Source organism: Grampus griseus, assembly GCF_964374135.1.
Source record: "Grampus griseus genome assembly, chromosome: X".
Lineage (NCBI taxonomy): Eukaryota > Metazoa > Chordata > Mammalia > Artiodactyla > Delphinidae > Grampus > Grampus griseus.
In genome coordinates, this window is record NC_138999.1 from 119,927,745 (window position 1) to 119,935,581 (window position 7,837).

Below are 7,837 nucleotides of genomic sequence, written 5' to 3' on the forward strand. Positions count from 1 at the left end.
ACTACTTTATGCTACTTCATGTAAAATGTAGAAACACTGCAACCATGTAGACCCATTTGTTTTTTTTCACTGACCTTTATGCTATAGTTGTCATATATATTACATCTACATACATTATGAACTCCACGTGAGAATGTTATAATTTTTACTTGAACAATGTTATGTATTTTAAAGAAATTAAGAGAAAATTAGTATTTTTCTCAGATATTTATCATTTTCATTTTTCTTCCTTTATTCCTGAAGATTCGAGTTTCCCTTTATTATCATTTCTCTTCAGTACAAAGAATTTGCTTTAGCATTTCTTTTAGTGGAGGTTAGATGGCAACAAATTCTCTTAATGTTCCTTTATTGAAAGTGTCATTACCTTGCTTTCACACTTGAAGTATATTTTGTTGGATATAGAATTCTGGATTAATAGTTTTTCAATTTTTTTCCCAGCAAATTGAAGACGTTGTTCTGTAAAGATATAGTCTCCTGGACTACATGCTTTCTGAAAAGAAGTCTGTGGTTATTCAAATTTTTGTTAATTTACATACAGTGTGTACAAGGTATAGATATCTTTAAGGTTTTATTTTTTTCTGAAGATTATCGTTATTATCTTCAGGAGGGACAGTTTGTTACATGCTTACTCTTCCATGTAGAAAGTGGAACTCATGGTGAAGTTAAAGCAATTTGGCTATTCTTAATTGCCAGAGTCCATTGGTAGCGTCCAGTGATTGAGTAGGGCAAAGCTATAAGTTTATTCTTGGTTCTATATTTCAATAAAAATAAGTTGCATACCAAATTCATCCAATGAACAAACATTCATTAGCAAGCATGCACCCATTCTTGGTGAAATTCCAGCATTCTGTCCTTTAGGCATTTAGACAAGAACATTGCATGAATGGTTCACTCCAGGCAGTTGTTGTAATCAGGTGTAATTCCATTAATCTCCTAGTTGGATTTAATGACAAGGGTTCTACGTAAAGGAGTGGGGTATATGACAGAAAAAAATCCTTAGGCATAGAGCGCAATTTTGAAGGGTACTAGAATGCTGTGCTCACCAGTAATTACACCCAGTTAGTACAAGAATGGAGGTGCCATTACAATATTTCCAGCCAATCCACATATATTAAACATAACTAAATTAACCACAAAAACTTATTTCTAATGCCCCTTAAGCTAACGAACCAAGCCTTTTACTTAAATTAAGAAAATGATAGTTCATCCTGATTAGAGCCTTTCAAAGCCAACTACAGATAGCGTGCTTTCTTGATTAGTGCATTTCAAATATTAATTAACTCCTCCTAAGGATATAGATTAAAACTAAGTCACACATGTATGTCACACTGTCTATACTAAAGTATTGTAATGTAAATTATAGATAACATAAAAACCATGCAGTGGCAGAGTCCCCCTCCCCCTGTTATTGTACCCTTATTGATGAAGTTTCCTAGTTCTTCTTTGCTGTCCTGGTTAATTCCACTCTCCACTCCCATCACCAAATAAAAACAGGTGAATTTTGTGCTTCATGGTACTTACAGCACACTCCAAGGATGAGATAAAAAATAAGAAATCGTAATTGCTTAGGAAGACGGGTTCTGCCTAGATAAATTTTCTCAGCCATTTGTAGAACTATCTGTCTCTGGTTAAAATATGCCAGCTGACACATAATATTTTCATAGTAGAAAAATAAAGTTTCCCTAGGATTAAAGTTGCCCTCTCAAAGAAAGGATAGATTAAAAATCACACTTAAGTCTTGTATTAGTTCATCTGGACTGCTGGAATAACATAATATCACAGACTGGGTGTTTTATATACAACAGAAATTTATTTCTCACATTTCTGGAGGCTGGAAGTCCAAAATTAGGGTGTCAGTATGGTCGGATTCTGGTGAAGGCCCTCTTTCTGGTGGCAGACTGCTGCCTTTTTATTGTGTCTTTACATGGTGGAAGGGGTTAAGGAGTTCTGGGGTCTCTTTTAAAAGAACATTAATCTCATTTATAAGGGCTCCACCCTCATGACTTAATCATCTCCCAAAGGCCCCACCTTTTAAAACCATCACATTGGGCATTAGGATTTCAACATATGAATTTTGGGGTGACACAAACATTCAGGCCATAGCAAGTCTGCATGCATATACTTTATATTATACTTGGTATCTTCATATTAAAATAGTACTTTGACCCTAAAATGGAGAAAAGAAGGTAGCATTATTTTGATTGCATACACATTTTATATAGGAAAAATATTTATTGGAATAAATTAAGTACAGCAGCTGACAGCCAAATAAGTAAATGTTACAGAATATGTTCCCTGGAAACAGAATCTGAGATGGAGAGTTGGATGCAGATTTACTGTAGAGTGCTCTTGGGAGATTTACCTGTAAGGAAGTGAGGAAGGCAGAGTTGAGCAAAGGGAGAAGCCGACATAAATTTACAACTGGGGCCTCAGGTAATCTTATGGAGAGTTTGGGGTCAAAGATGGTATTTCAGAGTTCTCTCAAATAAAGGCAAGGGGGCCGGAGCTTTGTATCTCTTTCTCAGCCAGTCATTAGCCATGGACAACCCCTGGGAGGGAACATGACTGTAGGTTGAGGCAATTCTTTTAGTCAAGGAGAATGTCCAGTGAGGGACTGAGCTGTCAGCCATTAGCATCTGATAAATCCACCTCCTTCCCCCTTACAGTATATCAGCCAAGAAGATATAGATGGTGCAAAACATTATCCACTCGTTACACTGCTCAAAACTACTTGTCCTTTATGGTAAGTTTGCCCTATCTGGAAGAGTTTGTTCAGAAATCCAGTTGGTCTCATTAGTTTTTTTCACTGGGTAATCTTATAAGGGAAGGGCTAGAAGGATAAACAGCAGAGCCCTCCTGCTGCATTTGATCTTGAGACTACACATGATACATATAATCCTCCTCAGTGACATATTCTAGATTCCTTTCTCCCTCAGCTCACACTTTGGTTGGCCTAAATGTCTTGCCTGGTGGATTGATGTAGATTGTCATCCCTGAACCCTGGGTTAGCACATTGAGAGACATAGAAATCTACCACTCAGATGCTGCTTCAAGAAAGGACACATTGCCCAAATGTGAGGAATGTGGTAAGCCAGCAGTTTCTAGATGTTAGCTTCTTCATGTATCCTTTGGCTTTTGAGCAGAAATCATGTACTTCTAGGGTGGCTCCAGCCAATGACAGAACAAGACTGTGTTATAAGGGCTTAGGCATTTCTGCCCAAAGTGGAACTCTTCTAAAGGAGCAACCTGTTGTGCTGACAGCATTGTGTCAGGTCTGTATCATGGTCTGAGGGGTCCCCCTACACAATCCTACCTTCTCCCTTTTACTTTCACAAGTGTTTTCTCTGATACATCTTTGATACTTCTAACTATGTATTGGTATTACCTTCCTGGAGGACCCAACTGACACAGTGGTACCAGAAATGGTGTAAAAAAGCAGGCACTGAGATATGCTTTGGGGACTGAATCATTCAATGTGTGACTGACAGTGAGGACACCATCCTGGGATGTGATGGAGGATAATCTCTAGCACTAGATGGAGGACCAATTGCTAAAAATTCACCAGTTTTTTAGGAGGATGAAATGCCCTGGCAGGAGCAATGTTTAAAATGTTTGAAGCAAAAATACATACAAAGACAATGAAGTTGGTTGTCAAGATACACTGATGCCCTAGAGAGGGATAATGAAAAGATAAGAGCTGTTAGCAAGCAGTGGGAAACTAAGTATGAAAGCCAGAGGAACTCTTTGGTAGCTTACAAAGAGGCCGAGACAAGAAGAAGCTGAAGACCAAACTGAGCGCTTAATAGTGGCAGGGTTTCTCCTTGGCACAACTGACATTTTGGGCTTAACAGTTCTTTGTTGTCCTGTGCATTGTAAGATGTTTGGCAGCATCCTAGTGTCTACCCACTAGATACCAGAAGCATCCCCACCCCATCATGACAATAGAAATTGATTCCGGAGATTGCTAAATATCCCCTGGAGGGCAATATTGTCACCACTTTAAGAATGACTGAGTTAGAATCACTGAGCTTCAGAGATAATTGAATGCTTAGTTTAAGTAGATTTGTTATGCCAAGGCCAGAGACCTAGTTAGGAAAATCCGAGACCCTGACACATGAGAAGGGAACATATGGTTGTGTGCCCTAAATATTTTGGATTCCCAGATTCCTCTAACCCTCACAGACTGTAGAGGCTACCTGCCATTCTCTATTAAGAGCTATCACTTTCTCTCCCAACCACCTCTGTGCCAGAAGACACTGCAGAGACCTTTCCTACACAAAGCAATAGAAACCTCATCAGAATTTGCCATATCTCCTCTCCTGGCTACCAGGAAGATAAGTAGGGTTATGTCACAGCATAATCCCGCTGGAGATATACTGAGCGTAATAGAGGTATAATATTATACCTCAAAGGAGCTACAAGAATTAGCCAACATGTACCAGTAGGAGCTGAAGGAATATGTACTTGTATGACTGAATTTTGAAGGTGCTTGACCAAGGAAACTGGATCATAAGACTAGATAAGGAAGAGTTACTGACTTGGGAGCACTCTCCCAGAATGCTGGATTTAACATGCTATTAAGAACTCCAGGGAATGGTGCAATCTTACTGTTAGGATACCTCCTAGAAGCTTGGAGAAGGCAATGGTCCACACTGAACAGTGCTGAAGTGTCATAGTAAACAGTGGACAAAAGATTAAAATGCTTAGGAAAGTGGGAATTCAGGAGTGGATAAAATGTGGCCAGACCTACCAAAGGATTGCATTCCATGGCAAGGCCGTTAGGAATATGCTGGTGAGAGGAGTAACAGATCATTCAGAAGTCCAGTGTTGGTTTTCCTCTGCAGGCTATGTTGATGGTGGGAGAGGCTGTCATGGAGCTTGTTGATAGTAATGGGGAAGATGGAACCATGAAGGAATAGTGGTCACATGAGGCTAAATGTGAGGCTTAATGGTCAGAAGTCAGAGATTCACAATTATTGTAATGACCAGCCAGGTTGGAGAGGCAGCTAAGGGGGCTTGATCCCCCAAGAGTTGTAGAGATGATTAATAGATCATGGTATCTGTAGGGCCAAAATACGTGGACAACAATTTAGGGTTGTACTTAATACATTTAATCAAAGAAGTGATAATTGATGTCAGGAGACTGAGAATATCACCTCAACAAAGTCATGGCATCTTGTACAATTCTTGACCCTGAGCCAGATTTCAGACCCATAACCCACTGACTGAAGGTATGGCTGGGTCCCTGGGCAGGGGAAACCTGAAACATTATGGCAAATATATATAATGATATTTCCTCTGGTTTTTCCCTAAAAGGACATCTGGTCATTTACTCTGGTGATTGTACACTGAGAAAAGGGGAATAACCAGATGCTTCAAGGAATACTGGGCACAAGCTCTGATTTGACATTAATACCCAGAGACCCAAAATGTCATCATTCCTCCCCTGTTAGAGAGGGGACACATGGAGCTAGGTAAATGGAGTCCTGGTCAAAGTCTGGCTTACAGTGGTTCCAATGGGCCCATATACCCACCTGATGATTATTTCTCCAGTCCCCAAAGATATACAGTCAGCCCTCCATATCCACGGGTTCCACATTCGGGGATTCAACGAACTGCAGATCGAAAATATTTGAAAAAAAATTCCAGAAATTCCAAAAAGCAATAATTGAATTTGTTGTGTATAAGCAACTACTTACATAATATTTACATTATATTTACAATGATTTACATAGCATTTACATTGTATTAGGTATTATAAGTAATCTAGAGATAAAGTATACAGGAGAATGTACGTAGGTTAAATGCAAATATTAAACCACTTTATATAGGGGACTTGAGCATCTGCCAGTTTTGGTATCTGTGGATGCTGAGGGCTGACTACTTAGTATTGAGATACTTAGAGTTGGAGTAGCCCCTTATATTGGGTCATTAGCCTGTGGGATAAAGGATGTTATAGTGGCCAAGGCCAAATGTAAGCCTCTTAAACTTCCCTCCTTCCATCCAATGCAATAAATCAAAACAATATCACATCCCAAGGTAGGGGATCGTGCAGATTAGTGCCACACTTAAAGATCTCAAAGACACAGGAGTAGTGGCACCTATCATAGCTCCATTTAATTTGGCAGTCTGGCTTCTGCAGAAACCACGTAGATCCTGGACAACAACTGCGGCCCTAGTATCATCAGTATTTCAGAAGGGAAAAAAAATCCAGATCAGTATTAGTCTGCTCTTGCATAGATGCATCATATGGCACAGGAAGTACACTTAGGATTACTTCTTGTCTAAGTTTGTGGCAGTCCCCTATCATTCATGTGATCTATTCAGTTTTAGTAGGTGCCAGACTGGTGAACTAACTAGATGGAAGTGTGATGGAGATGACCACCCCTGCGTTCTTTAAGTCTTTTAGGGTGGCACCAATCTCTACCATTTATCATGTGAGATGAGGTATTGTTTTTGATTTACTATTTTGTGGTGATTGGGGGGGCAATTAGCAGTGAGTGATGCAGTTGTCAACCATCTGCAATTGATGGTCCCAGTAGTTGTGGGATGGGTATAAGAACTCTTTAAGAGGAGATCTGGATGGAGCACCATAGTATCCACCAAAGTAACAAGTACAGCACATCAGTGTGTGTGTGTGTGTGTGTGCACGCGTGTGCGTGCATGTGCGTGCGCACCCGTGCACGTGTGTTTTAAAAGAAGTCTTTTCTTCCATCTGTGCAATCAAGATGGCACAGCCTTATGAGTGGTTCTGAGTTTTTGATGTAGTTTAGATCACAGGTTATACCACAAGGAATGCTCCCCTGGGGTTTTGAGGGGGTTACTGTTGTAACCCCAGGGGCCATTCCACAAGGAAATGGATACCGCCAGTCCTACTTTATATCCTACCTTCCATTTTCACAACTCTGGTAGCTGAGTCCAGACTCTGGTTTTGTCTTTGATCCTTGGTGTGAGTTACTTGGCTAATTTACTTGTGGTATCCCCATTGGTCTTGGCAACAATTCTAAGAGGCAGTAGGGTAGGAATTATTAGCCTTATTCAGCAGATGAGGAAATGGGGATTGAGAAGCTAAGTGATTTGCCCCAGGTCAAGTCTCAAAGCTTAGTTTTAGGTCAGTGTTCCAGAGTGTGGTCTGGGGATGTCTGCATGAGAATCGCCTGGGCTTCTTGTTAAAATGCATGCTCTTAAAATCCTAGGCCTTACCTACCATATGCTAACTCCAAAGTTTTTGGTCCAGGAAATCTGCAATTATATAAGGTACCCTGCCCATTCTTGGGGTATCAGAGTAGAAGAACAATCCTTTATACAGTGTTGCTACTCATAATTTGTAGGTAGTAACTGATAGCGTTGGAAATGCTGAATCTCAGGCCTCACCTCAGAATTATTGAATTAGATTTTCATTTTAACAAGATCTCTCCAAGTTATTCTTATGTAAACCAAAATTTGAGAACCATTGTTCTGTGGCAGCCATCCTCCACCTTTAGCGTGCATCAGAAACCCTGGGAGGACTTGTTAAAAGTTTGCTGGGTCCCACCCCCAGAGTTTCTGAATCATTGAGTCTGGAGTTGGGCTAGAGAATTTGCATTTTTTTTTTTTACATCTTTATTGGAGTATAATTGCTTTACAATGGTGTGTTAGTTTCTGCTTTATAACAAAGTGACTCAGTTATACATATACATATGTTCCCATATCTCTTCCCTCTTGCATCTCCCTCCCTCCCACCCTCCCTATCCCACCCCTCTAGGTGGTCACAAAGCACCGAGCTGATCTCCCTGTGCTATGCGGCTGCTTCCCACTAGCTATCTATTTTACGTTTGGTAGTGTATATATGTCCGTG